Below are 12,141 nucleotides of genomic sequence, written 5' to 3'. Positions count from 1 at the left end.
TGACAATCTTGCATAGATCCTAGGTCTAGTTTGATGTGAGTGAGAAACATACACTACATTAAATGAAAACAGGAGTATACAAACTCTATATACAGTAAGAAGCAACAGGTAACCACTAAAATAAAGGAGAAACTTGTAAGTCTCATATCAGTGCATCGAGCAGTCACAAGCTATCAAAAAAGCTTCGCCGTGCCCTAGCATTTTCCCTTAAGACGGTTGGGCAATTTTATCCAGAAAGGGCTAGTGTGGGTGCGGGTTTTTGTACCAACCAAGTAGTTACACACCTGATCCCACTAATCAACCAGTAGCGTCTTTGCTGACGAACTTGATTAGGAGACACAGGTGTGTAACTGCTTGGTTGGAACAAAGACCTGCACCCACGCTGGCCTTTTCTGCAGACCCCTGACTTAAGGGGTCTGCAGCTGGATGGGATGTTGCCTTATTGTCTTAGGGACTACACCTGATTGGTAGAGCTGCATACACTGTGCTTCTTTGTTCAAGTGTTTCCTTTGTTTTGGCAGTTAACTTGCATGTTAATTGAACAACCCCTGGTGGACATCACACGCTTACTTGCATTGGCTTTGTTCCAAACAAATGAAAAAAACATAGGCCACACTTTTTTTTGCACCTTTCTGTCCATTACCCTTCTGGGGTTGTGTGCAGAGTGAAAGCAGATAACAGCAATGTCAGTTATATTGACATAGCAGCAGGATACATAAACACAAAATACTGATAGAATGGATGGACGTGGTTCAGTGGCAGTCAACCTACTTGAATTTTTCAAAGCCTACAAAAGGGAACGATACTTAAAATTCTAACTGAGTTATTTAAAACAAAGGACTTGAATTCTGAAATGGAGCGGTTGGACTAGACTGCCATTTATGGAGAGAGGATGAAACTTTATCATAATCAATATAGCCTTATGGTTATTATGGGTCAAAGTTAGAGGATTTATGTTTGTCAAAGGTCATTTGCATGTTTTAATTAAAGTAACACTTAATGCTTTCTTAAATGATAGGAATACAAATGCTTTGTTGTCCACAAAGTACTTTTTTTTTTTTTTGGTTTCACCACATAAGACACAAATGCATACAAAACAATGTAAAAATTGTATTTATGGGGCAGCATGGCTCAGGAGGTAGAGCGGGTTGTCTGGTAATTGGAAGGTTCCTGGTTCGATGACCGGCTTCTTCAGAGAGCGTGCCAAAGTGTCCTTGAGCAAGACACTGAACCCCTAACTGCTCCTGTTGAGCAGGTTGGCACTTTACATGTATGAATGTGTGTGTGAATGGGTGAATGGGAGCCATATACACTGTAAAGCACTTTGAGTGGTCGGTAGACTAGAAAAATGCTATGTAATTGCAGTCCATTTACCCTTTATTTACCATTTAAAACTGACTAGACCGTAGAAACAAAAATGATTAAAAACAGTAAGAAACTTAAGCAACAGTAAAAACAATTTCAGCTTACGGTGCAGTAATTTTTTTAACTGCCCCTGTTTCTTATTGTTTTTATCATTTTAATGATACAGTACCATACAATACAATCAAACTGAATCAATGATGAAATGATGTGAGACTGGTGAAATCGTGAAGAATATGTGCTTATGTTATGTAAGCCCATTACCCTAGGGCTAATGAACATTTTTCAAGAACCAGCCATGGACGCACATCTACCTAATTGAATAGTCTTGACAGATGGCCATTTCCTGGGGGCGAAGAGATTAGCAAACAAATCTCTTAACTCCTTTCTATCTGCACCCATGGTCAGGGCATACAGTAGCTTCTTGTCACTTGAATCCAGATGGCACAGGCTACTTCCTACAATGAAAAACTGTTGGCTAATTGTGGGGTCATCTGAAAACACAGTAAGAGGTCTGTTTCTCACACAACCGCTAAACCATAATAATAAGCAAGGTGGGAGTTTTGATGTTTGTTATGTGAGCCCTGACAAACCATGCTGGGGGATCTGTATATAATTCCAAAGTCAGGTTGTTGTTCCTTCTCAAGATGTTTTTTTTACTCCAGATTTAGAAAGGTTTTAGGGTCAGGACACTGTGTAGGATCTTCTAATGTAAAATTGTCACTAGTCTTCAAGCATCACTCTCCAAATGGAAAATAGTTGCAAACGAAGACTTTTGCACTTCATAGAGGACTTTCTTAAAGTCACGCATCTTGGTAAGGCTACAGTCGCATTGATTTGCTCCCAAGAGTGGCTTAATTTCATTATCACTAATGATGATGATGGTTATGATGATCATCTTCATTAATTTCTGAGGGGGAAACTTAGATAGCCATCACACATCAAGCAACTGAGCTACCAGGACATGTTCAGTACAGACAAACTCCTCTGACACAAAACAGAAAAATCTTACAGGGTTTCCTGCCTGTTTTGGGCTGCCTGTCACGCCATTCTTTCTGCATCAGTTTACATTTTACTTCATGGAGAAGAATTTAGAAAGTCCCTATTTTCCCTCATTTATCATTTTTGCATAATTACAGCAAGTGTTTTTGGTACTGTAATAGCATTTCAGTAATTTTCTCGGTTTTGACAGCTTTCAGATAAAAGAGATAAAGCATGGAGGACATAAATCTAAAATGGATCCAGCATGTTAAACTTGGAGCCTGTGTTCGAACTCTACTCGTCATTCCAGCCTCTGTCGGTGTACACAAGCCTCACAGGAACGTGGGAGTGTCAATGGCCTGCTTTATGTGGAAACAGCTATCAAACTGAGCATGGGCAGTTGCCGTAGAGTAAATATAGCACCTGAACAGACAGTAGGCAGTGATCAAGCTGCTTGGTACTGCCTAAAAGGGAGAATGGAATGCCGACTTGAAGCCACCGCGAATCAGATGATTTGTTGCCATGCCAAGTCCCTCGCCAAGTACTGGGAGGCTACCATTGGTCACAGACACTATTGCATGCTGGTGTGCACTGACATTATCAGGTTTGAGGTTGCCACATCTGGGCAGTCCTCACCTGGCAAATTTTGACAAGTTCTCAGAACTCCTATCCTGTAACTTTTAAGATATTTTATGCAACAAAAATTACACGTTTTCATAGGTTTTGCATTTTCATGAACATCGGTCCGTAGTAATATAAGGATATAGTATATTCCCGAACTTCTGTTGATTTAATTGTATTTCAGTTACGCCTCAACAACAGACTGATGTGTTAATGCGTCCAACTTTTGCTTAGCCTAACTAAATCGATGGTGGAAGGAAATAATATATATGATTGCCTAGAAGTTTAATTGCTATCAGCTGTTTGAAAGGGTTGTACATGGCTGCTTGCCATAGAGTAGCAAAAAACGAATTCAGTCATTAATCCCAGAAAGTTGAATGAGTTCATCTGGACACAAAGTTTAGTGAGAGAAACGTTTCATCACTCATCTAAACACCCACCCCCCAGGATTCCCTTACCTGTTACCTGGATTATTGAGCATGCATTGATGCAATCATTAACCACAATATTGGAGGAGACCATTTGATCATGTGTATTGTGGTTACTGACTTGCCATCTTATTCTGTAATGGCTGTTTAACAAGGCCGAATAATAGCAGTTATGTTTAAACGTTCCTTGCAGAACATATTCTGACTATTCAGTTGCAACTTCTCTGAGCTACTATATATTATGCCTCCTTATCCATCCATATTTCCTCCCACAGTCCAAAGACATGCAGGTCAGGTGAATCGGCCATATTAAATTGTCCCTAGGGTGTTTGTGTGTGTGTGTGTGTGTGTGTGTGTGTGTGTGTGTGTGTGTGTGTGTGTGTGTGTGTGTGTGTGTGTGTGTGTGTGTGTGTGTGTGTGTGTATGTGTGTGTGTTTGGCCCTGTGATGGACTGGTGGTCTGTCCAGGGTGTCTCCCCGCCTTCTGCCCAATGACTGCTGGGATAGGCTTCATCATCCCCGTGACCCTGAGAGCAGGCTAAGCGGTTTGGATAATGGATGGATGGAGGGATCTATCCATATTTCTGCAGGACTGGCCATATGTAAATGGATACAATGACACTAAGGAATAGGAATTCCAGTTCTGTTAGAGAAGAAATAAATGACACTCAGATTTGATGCGCTGAAGAGCCGAGTCCAAGTTTTAGCATTCATTTGTGACAGGGATCTAAGACAGCTGAGTAATTTTAACTTCATTTAGTACATTAAGGTTTACTTTACCTGTGACGTTTACTTCAGACTAACTGAATTGCCCCGATACAAGAACCCTTATCCTCATGTTGCTCCATTTAGAATTAAACTTCACTGAGGACATTTGCAAAAGGACTCCGAATAACACAGGGTTTCCAGTGAGGTGAATTTGAAGGATTTTTCCTGCCTGTGTTGGTGTCTCTCGTCTTTCCAGTCAGTGTTTTCACCACATAAAGAGTGATAATGGATTCTGAAGTGGTGCTGTTGTATTATTGATGACCGGCTTATTGTGCTATCCCAGTTTCTAGAAAAAAAATTATTTGTTTTCGACTGCTGTCTTTGTTTTGTTGGCTGCTAATATCCAGATCATAACTTCATTACTTGATGTAATTGCGTTTGTCAATCAGTATTTCCACTTGTCAATCATATTTTACTTCCTCATGCATTCTGTAAGGTATTTCTTACTAATCTGTAATAAAGTCATACTGTTTTCTTTCATAGGCTATAATATCAGTGGGTGGAAGGAAGCCGGATTCCTTTTATACATGGAAAAGTTGCAAAAAATAGCATTATTCTTTTGTTAGAAACTTGTTATTCGTGTGAATGTTCCCTCAGGAAGTCTATGTCTTGGGCAATGCCAGCTTGGCCACACAGTAGAAAGAGCTGTGCTTGTCTTTGTGTTACTGAAGCACCTGTGGTGATGTCAGTCTTGTCAGTGTTTCTATGGCCTTTGTATGGCTCTGTTCACTCCTGTTGAACAAGCTCGTACGCATGCAAACTTCAAGGACACTCAGAACATCTTCTGCTTGGCATGTGCGCACACACACAAAGGTTTTACCTCTGTGGTTTATCTTCTTTGACTTTTAGAACAGGTCCAACTTGGTGGGTGTTACACTGCCACAGTATAAGTCGAGACAACAGAGAAATCGCCGACAGTTGGAAATCACTGTAAGCAATTCACATATTCCTTAAATCAGAGCAGTAAGAAAGATTATGTTGTCAGAATGGAAGAGAAGAGAGGGAAAAGAAGGGTAGTTGATGTTAACACTGAAGTTCCAGACAATTTTGGCCTATCCCCCCCCCCCCCTTTTTGTCCCTAATTGTATCTGGCCAATTACCTCACTCTTCCGAGCCATCCTGGTGGCTGCTCCACCCCCTCTGCCGATCCGGGGAGGGCTGCAGACTACCAAATGCCTCCTCCGATACATGTGGAGTCACCAGCCACTTCTTTTCCCCTGACAGTGAGGAGTTTCACCTGGGGGACAGCGCGTGGGAGGATCATGCTATTCCCCCCAGTTCCCCCTCCCCCCTGAACAGGCGCCCTGACCGACCAGAGGAGGCGCTAGTGAAGCGACCAGGACACATACCCACATCCAGCTTCCCACCCGCAGACACAGCCAATTGTGTCTGTATGGACGCCCAACCAAGGCGGAGGTAACACGGGGATTTGATCCGCGATCCCTGTATTGGTAGGCAACAGAATAGACCGCCATGCTACCCATATGCCCCCCAACCCCCCCTCTTTTTTCGGGGGGGTGGGATTTTCCCCCCCTTTTTCTCCCAATTGTATTTGGCCAATTACCCCACTCTTCCAAGCCATCCCAGTCGCTGTGCCGCCCCCTCTCCCAGTCTGGGGAGGGCTGCAGACTACCACACGCGTCCTCCGATACATGTGGAGTCGCCAGCCGCTTCTTTTCACCTGACAGTGAGGAGTTTTGCCAGGGGGACGTAGCGTGTGGGAATATCATGCTATTCCCCCGTTTCCCCTCTCCCCTGAACAGGCGCCCCGACCGACCAGAGGCGGCGCTAGTGCAGCAACCAGGATACATACCCACATCCGGCTTCCCACCCGCAGACACGGCCAATTGTGTCTGTAGAGACGCCCGACCAAGCCAGAAGTAACACGGGGATTCGAACTGGCAATCTTCATGTTGGTGGGCAATGGAATAGACCGCTACACTACCCGGACACCACAGTTTGACTTCAACATAATAGGGCACGTGTCCTTCAGCAGACTGTAGAGATAAAGTGAGAGGAATGCAGACAGTAATTCAGTTACATGGATGAAGTCTATCTGTTGGAGACAGTTAATTCCTGTATGTCTATTAGCGTGTCTTTGAGTTTTTAACAGTGGCGGCTACTGCTAAATCTTTTTGAGGGGGTCGCAATTTACCTTGGCGCAGCGCAGCTGACAGCTGCTTTAATGTCCACACAGTCACAGAGTTATTAAGAAGGACAATGTAACCTATAGATTTTATCAGGGTTCGTAGTCAGTGGATGATTGACAGTCGAGACGAGGCGTCGTGGTGTGTGTGAACATGATTGACAGCCATGAGATTTGTCCAATCATATTAGATCAAAAAACATTAAAACAATAACAATTCGCTGCCAATAAAAATGTGAGTGTCTGGGGCGCACAGAGCTGCACCCCATGGAAAATCTGAAGAAACCAATTAGACTGCAGCCTCAGGTCACCTGCTCGCCAAACGTTTGAGGGTTTACATAAGGTATCGTTTCACCGGCGCCCCTCACCCAGGAAGTATATGTATTCAGACAGAAATCAACCAAATACCATTTGGAACCAATATTTAATGACTGCTGACATGTGCTCACAGACTGAAAAACACTTTTATTTCATCATTATTTGCAATAAATTATATTTAATATGTTTAAGTAGATTTTCATCTCTTGATATTTGGAGGGGGTGCCGCCCCAGTGCCTTGTACTGGCCAGCCGCCACTGGTTTTTGCTCTTTATGCTTGAGATTATTCCGTTTCTTTCATTATGTTCATTTGTGTGCATGTGCACGTGTGGATGTATTCTTGTTTATATAACTAAAGGTAGACACCGATCAATCAGATCTGTAATAATGACGAACAGACAAATCATCCCAAAGTATCTCTCAAAGTTTTTTGGTCACCATGATGCTTTAGCAAGATGAGGCTCATCTTTCCGGAGCCATGATTGCTCAAACTACGGTTGACAATACATCTTTTTGAAGAATTGACATCACAATGAACACATGCACAATAGTCACATTGCAAAGGATGTTAAGTAAAACATATTGGGCCTATCAGTCATGTTAGCACACAACTATCATTGTTTGTTAGAAAAAGAACTCTAGATGGGGTGTCTGGGTGGCATAGTGGTGTAGTCCGTTGCCTACCAATGCAGGGATCGCTGGTTGGAATCCCCATGTTACCTCCAGCTTGGTCGGGTGTTCCTACAGACACAATTGGCCGTGTCTGCGGGTGGGAAGCTGGATGTGGGTATGTGTCCTGGTCACTGCACTAGCCCCTCCTCTGGTCGGTCGGGGCACCTGTTCGGGGGGGGTGCATGTGATAGTCTGCAGCCCTCCCTGGATCGACTGGCAGCTTAGAAGAGTGGGGTAATTGGCCAAGTACAACTGGGGAGAAAGGGGGGGGAGGTAAAAAAAAATTGACTTGATCAGGCATCCCTACAGACACAATTGGCTGTGTCTGTGGGTGGGAAGCTGGATGTGGGTATGTGTCCTGGTTGCTGCACTAGCCCCTCCTCTGGTTCGTCAGGGCACCTGTTCAGGGGGGAGGGGGAACCGGGGGGAATAGCATGATCCTCCCACGCACTACATCCCCCTGGTGAAACTCCTCACTGTCGGGTGAAAAGAAGCGGCTGACGACACCACATGTATCAGAGGAGGCATATGGTAGCCTGCAGCCCTCCCCGGAATGGCAGAGAGGCATGAGCAGTGACCAGGATGACTCGGAAGAGTGGGGTAGTTGGATGGGTACAATTGACAATTGGGGAAAAAAGGGGGGGGGAACCCCCCCAAAAAAAAGAAGAAAAAGAAATCTAGCAAGGTCTGTTTTTTTCTGACTCAAAGAAAATTGTTCTGACACATCTGGCAAATTATACAATTTAGTCAGATTTAAGGTGTTTTTGAACGACTGCCTTATTTCCTCCCTCTGAAATCACCTTAATCATTGCTGGAGTGATACATTTGCAAATATAGCTCTGAAAGTTAGAAGCTGCATACATCTGGTGATAGCTCCTTTTTATTCTTTAATATTGCAATACATTTCTGTAGAAACAAAAATACGGCAATTTTGATTTTTTTTTCAATGTCTTTCGGCCCAAGTTAAAACATGATGTCACCACAGGTTTACTACAGACTTGTGGTCTAATCTTCTGAGCTGCAAGCGAGATAATTGTGTATACAGCACTCAGTCCACCCCTATATTGTGGAATGTGGTTCTGCCACAATGCAGCAGTTTTATGGTATTACTCTGATCCTACAAAGCCGCACTGATGGAGCATGGCACCAATGCTGCCAAGGTTTGGGTTATTTCCCATCGGGGGCATCCATGCTTAAAGTGTAGACTTTCCCTGTGCTGTTTTAGATAAAAGCATCTCCCAACAATGTGCATTATGTATCTTAACTTGGCTTTTCTATTGCTGGGAGGGGTGATGTGCCTAATATTTGTGAAATAGATTAAGCTTGTGGCTATTACACTAAATAAGGATAGCATATATATGTGACCGTAGCTACTATCGAGATCACTGAAGACAAATCCTCAATTGTTTCTGTCCTGATAAGATGTTTGTATTTGATAAGTGTATGTATTTTATCCATTGACTATCCAGCGTATGATAGCAGCTAACTTCCCCCATAAAACACCACTCTGGTAGGCTTATTATCACTTAATTCTGTATAATCCCCGTATTCATGTCAAATATGATTGACCGTTTGACATCTGGGCAGATGTCTGCCATGGGCTCGCAAGTCACACATCTCCAGCTGGCAGTCTCACACCCATTCAGGTGTTTTCTTTAATAAGAGATGGATGGCGCTGAAAGACACTGGTAGAGGTGAGGAGGATTCAGTAATGCCCTTGTAAAAAAAAAAGACCATTACAGTAAGTATATCAATCATGCAATTCAATATGGCGTTAATTGGATCGATGGTAATTGTTAATGTCTTCATGCATGCTCAATAATCCAGGTAAGAAAATCACAGAAAGTTGAATCAGTTCATCTGGATAAAACGTTTATTGAGAGAAACATTTCATCACTCATCTAAGTGACCCCTTCAGTCTCAACTAACTGCAGGTATCCCCATTCTTATAAGCAATACAGTGGCATAACGACATATTTTCCAAATATCGCATCTCAGTTGCTTTCAAACCCCAAAACACTCTGCGCCAGAAATTTGGCCACCCCAAGGATCAAGTCCCCCGGCACAAACAGAGCAATATAGTGTACGCCGTTAAGTGCTGGAAGGATTGCCGTGACTTGTACATCGGGAAAACTAAACAGACGCTGGCCAAGAAGATGGCACAACACAGGAAAACTAACACGTCAGGCCAGGACTTTGCACTCTACACCCATCTACAGGCCAGTGGCCACTCTTTCAAGGATGAGGATGTGCACATCCTTGATAGGGGGGAACACTGGTTTGAACGGTGAGTCAAAGAGGCCATCTATGTGAAGAGGGAACGAGCATCCCTGAACCGGGGGGGCTAATAGTACATCTGTTGCCATCTTACAATGCTGTGATCGCAAACATTCCCCAATCCTCTGTGAATAGTTCACATGGCTATTGAAAGTCACAGCAATTTGCATATGAAATCGATCGTTGGTTTCGAGCGTTATGCCACTGTATTGTTTATAAGGGTGAGGATACCAGCAGTCATTTGAGACTGAAGAGGTCACTTAGATGAGTGATGACATGTTTCTCTCAATAAACGTTGTGTCCAGATGAACTGATTCAACTTTCTGTGACAATTGTTAATCTGTCAAAAGTATCACATTGTAATGTTTTTATCAATGATGTTATACAGAGTTATTCAAATGTAACCAGCTAATGTTGTGAGTTATGGTAAGCTATGGGTAACATAACATCACTATAATATAGTTTTTATTAGTAGTAGTAATAGTAGTGGTATTATTATTATTATTATTATTATGATCATCATCATCATAGTTGTTGTGGTTTTTGAGCCACATGTGTGCATCTCTTATGAAGTCTGTCACTACAAAGGATATTGGCACACTCTTCACTAACTTTGGAGCAGTTGGGCAAATTTCAGAGTCAAAAGTCACCCAGTGTACTGTCTTCCAGTATTTACCCCCCCCCCCAAAAAAATCATGAATAACATTTGTGTGGTTCCATGTACCAAAAACAGTCTTCCTCCTTAATGGTGCCAGTGCTTCATGCTGCCGGGTTTACACATTTTAATGAAGATAATACCCCTTCATTCTCCCAGAATGTCACTTAATAAATGTCTTTGGAGCGTAGCGCAACTCTAAGCCAAAATATAAGGACATTTCTCATCATTGTTTATATTTATGTTTACATTTGAGATCAAATTATTAGCATCAAGAGATTTTCATTCACCGATCAGCCAAAACATTAAAACCAGAGACAGGTAAGGGAATAACACTGATTATCTTGTTACAATGGCACCTGTCAATAGGTGGGATATATTAGGCAGCAAGTGAACAGTCAGTTCTTGAAGTTGATGTGTTGGAAGCAGGAAAAATGGGCAAGCGTAAGAATCCAAGCGACTTTACAAGGGCCAAATTGTGATGGCTAGACGACTGGGTCCAAGCATCTCCAAAACGACAGGTCTTGTGGGGTGTTCCCAGTATGCAGTGGTCAGTACCTACCAAAAGTGGTCCAAGGAAGGACAACTGGTGAACCAGCGACAGGGTCATGAGTGCCCAAGGCTCATTGATGCATGTGGGCAGCGAAGGTTAGCTGAAAAAGTTAATGCTGGCTATGATAGACAGGTGTCAGAACACAGTGCATCGCAGCTTGCTGCATATGGGGCTGTGTAGCCGCAGACCGGTCAGAGTGCCCATGATGACCCCTGTCCACCACGGAAAGCACCTACAATGGACACGTGAGCATCAGAACTGGACCATGGAGCAATGGAAGAAGGTGTTGTGCTCTGATGCATCATGTTTTCTTTTACATCATGTGGACCAGCCAGGTGTTTTTGCGCTGTTTACCTGGGGAAGAGATCGCACCGGGGTGCACTATAGGAAGAAGGAAAGCCGGCGGAGGCAGTGTGATGCTCTGCTGGGAAACCTTTGGGTCCTGGCATTCATGTGGATGTTACTTTGACATGTGCCACCTACCTAAACATTGTTGCAGACCAGGTACACCCCTTCTTGGCAACAGTATTCCCTGATGGTATTGGCCTCTTTCAGCAGGATAATGTGCCCTGCCACACTGCAAAATTTGTTCAGGAATGATTTGAGAAACATGACAAAGAGTTCAAGGTGTTGTCTTGGCCTCCAAATTCCCCAGAGCTCAATCCGATCGAGCATCTGTGGGATGTGCTGGAGAAACAAGTCCGATCCATGGAGGCCCCACCTCGAAATTTTCAGCACTTAAAAGGATCTGCTGCTAATGTTTTAGTGCCAGACACCTCAGGACACCTTCAGAGGTCTTGTGGAGTCCATGCCTCAATGGGTTATAGCTGTTTTGGTGGCACAAGGGGAACCTACACAATATTAGGCAGGTAGATTTAATGTTTGCGTCCAAAGTTAGACTATGACATTTGTTAGAGAAGTGTTTTCCTTCTCCAAGCACAATTTTCAATCAGTTAAAAAAAGTTGTGGAAGGTAATAATGCATCTCTATCACAAAGTTCTGATATCTGCATGCCATGGACCATAACATCCCTCACTGGCATTCGAAAAAAAGTTAAGGTTTCAAATTCATGTGAATTGAGTCTGTTATGATGCCCCCCCCCCAAATCCCCTGGCTAAAAATGTTTACAGTTAAAATAAGGGGTTGGCTATGGCCTTGTGTATATATATCACCTGTTCAGAACAGGTGATTTCATTTAAGTTGCCTCTAAATAGCCAGTCATCATTGTAATGATGACCATCACATGGGATGAATCTGAGAAGGGTGCAAGAAGCTTAAGATAATAGCCTCCGCATTCTCAACACCATGTGTTATCCTCAGACTGGATCACTGGCCTTGTGGATTCGTCCCCCCCAAGCCCC

General features: G+C 43.3%; 1 protein-coding gene across 1 annotated transcript in view; it reads left to right on the top strand.

The window, feature by feature from the left end:
- hibch (3-hydroxyisobutyryl-CoA hydrolase) overlaps positions 1–12,141 on the top strand; it is a 38,500-nt gene that overhangs the window by 13,689 nt on the left and 12,670 nt on the right. The gene's annotated exons all lie outside the window — the stretch shown is intronic.

Source organism: Lampris incognitus, chromosome 11 (genome assembly GCF_029633865.1).
Source record: "Lampris incognitus isolate fLamInc1 chromosome 11, fLamInc1.hap2, whole genome shotgun sequence".
In the NCBI taxonomy this organism is placed as follows: Eukaryota; Metazoa; Chordata; class Actinopteri; order Lampriformes; family Lampridae; genus Lampris; species Lampris incognitus.
Note: the sequence above shows the minus strand (reverse complement) of the source record. Positions and strands in the feature narration are given on the sequence as shown.